Source organism: Otolemur garnettii, unplaced genomic scaffold (assembly GCF_000181295.1).
Source record: "Otolemur garnettii isolate 467f Iridium unplaced genomic scaffold, OtoGar3 scaffold00057, whole genome shotgun sequence".
NCBI lineage: Eukaryota > Metazoa > Chordata > Mammalia > Primates > Galagidae > Otolemur > Otolemur garnettii.
The window spans coordinates 5,659,700-5,661,667 of NW_003852452.1; the positions used below are offsets into that span (position 1 = coordinate 5,659,700).

Sequence of the window (1,968 nt, forward strand, 5' to 3'; positions counted from 1 at the left end):
CAGGCACTGAGCCTAAAAAAAATGTTTTTAAGCACCTATTACGTGTTCTGCACATCAGCTTATAGCTAGTAGTTGATGCCATGAGAGTGACTCTGGTCACTTAAGGAGAGGGTAGAACGAAAACAGTAAAGGACGGAATGACACATAGCCACCTTATTCAGCGGTATGTTGGAATACAAAACAGTGTATTCTAAACAAGTACTTCACAAACTGCTAGGGACTTCTGGTGGGGTACTAAAATAACTTTGCTTTGGATCATCTTTGGTGCTGCATGGAGTAAGAAACACTGTATTTTGAAGGTTTTAATCTCTTGGTAATCATAAGTGTCTGCTGAACTAAATGTCTCTTGGCCGCAAACTGAAACCACTCTAGCCACTGAATTTTGGCTTGTAGCTACAAGTGACAGTAAATAGAGAAAATTGGGTTCTCCCTTAACTAATGGGATTGAAACAAAAGACGGAGAAACTTTGGATTATCACCTCCTTCAAGTAGGGTGAGTGGGGAAGAGTGTATGTATATTCAGTGTATTTTGTGAAGGCACTATGATGGATTAAGGATCTCTTTTTCTCCAATATGATTATAAATATGAATGTTGAACCCTGCAGGAGACTTGGTTAATTTGCTTTTTTGATAAAGCCAAATTTGGTAGATAAAACTCAGGTTTGACATGCAAAAGTAATAGAAAAAAGCAATATAAAATTTTATTGCAGTACTAGCTGAAGAATATCCAGGAATGGTTATATTTATAACACAGTAAAGATTCTAAAAACCTCTTCCAGGTCTGTCCTGTCTGCCACCAGCATGGCACTGTTCCAGAAATCTCTTATCCCCTGGGTGCTGCCTACTCCACCAGCCCCTGAGTGATTTAACTCAACCTTGTTACGGAACTCACTTTAGCTTCTCTGGCTGTTTTCAGTTCTCCTGTTCTCCACTACCAATATGTCTGCAAAAGGGGACAGGGGCTCTGTCCTTAGATATGTTTTTAGGTGAGCAAAGAGCAGAGTATTGCCAACATAGGGATTTGGGGTTGTATCTCTTTAACAAATTCACAGTAAGTGCATCAGAAACCTGCCCTGTCTCTGGGGAAGGGTGACCTCTGGTGGCTAAAACCATGCCCCAAATTCAAGGGACAAAAAGCTTTATTTCATCCCTGCTTAAGTTATGTTCCTATGTTCACATTTTACCACTTTTTATAATGTACCATGTACTCATTCCAAGTAAATCAGTGCCTTTGCCACTGTGTTTAAATGCTCCATCTTCTGTTACTCACTGTGTTCTGTATTAGTTATTGCCTTAATTCAAGATCCAAAATATTTTCCGAACAGATTATTTCTTGTTTTGAGGAACAAGATCATCTCCTTGGCACTGCTTTATGTTAAAAAAAGAAAAAATTCTCTGTTGGTTTAAATTTTAACCATTTTAACCATTATAAAAATTTAACTACTGGTAATATAAAAAATCAGTCTCAAATTATGCTGATTTATGATCCTGGCTACTATTTATCTTTCAACCCGGCATCTAACCAATATTTAATTGGGTTGCTTCCTCAGAGATATTTACCCTTAACTTGTGTTATCTGTCAGTAAATGGCAGCCAGATTGTCAGTTTTATTTTTATGTCAGTCCTTGCCAGTTTGGTTATTTGTGTCTCACTTGTTTAAAAAGAATTTAGGGCAACTTACAAAGAGGCAGGCCATTTTTATAAAAGAGGGGTAAAAATAAATTTTAAAATGAAAAAATGAGGCAAAAGAATAAAGCGTCTTTCTCTGGGGTTGTAGATTATGCTGTAATATGTTTAAATTGTCTCAAAGTTTGTTTTAATTCATTTGTTTTGTAATGTAATTGATGAATGCTATAGTGATTAATTTATAACCATTTAATTATGAAATAATTCTTAGTAGTTTTTCCCCATGATCAAAAGAATGTTTTATTCAGGAGAAAAAGAAAAATCCTGTTTTATTCAGGAGCC

General features: G+C 36.2%; 1 protein-coding gene across 2 annotated transcripts in view; it reads left to right on the forward strand.

Annotated features, from left to right (window-relative positions):
* Nucleotides 1-1,968, forward strand: part of RASSF8 (Ras association domain family member 8) — a 79,124-nt gene that overhangs the window by 33,680 nt on the left and 43,476 nt on the right. The gene's annotated exons all lie outside the window — the stretch shown is intronic.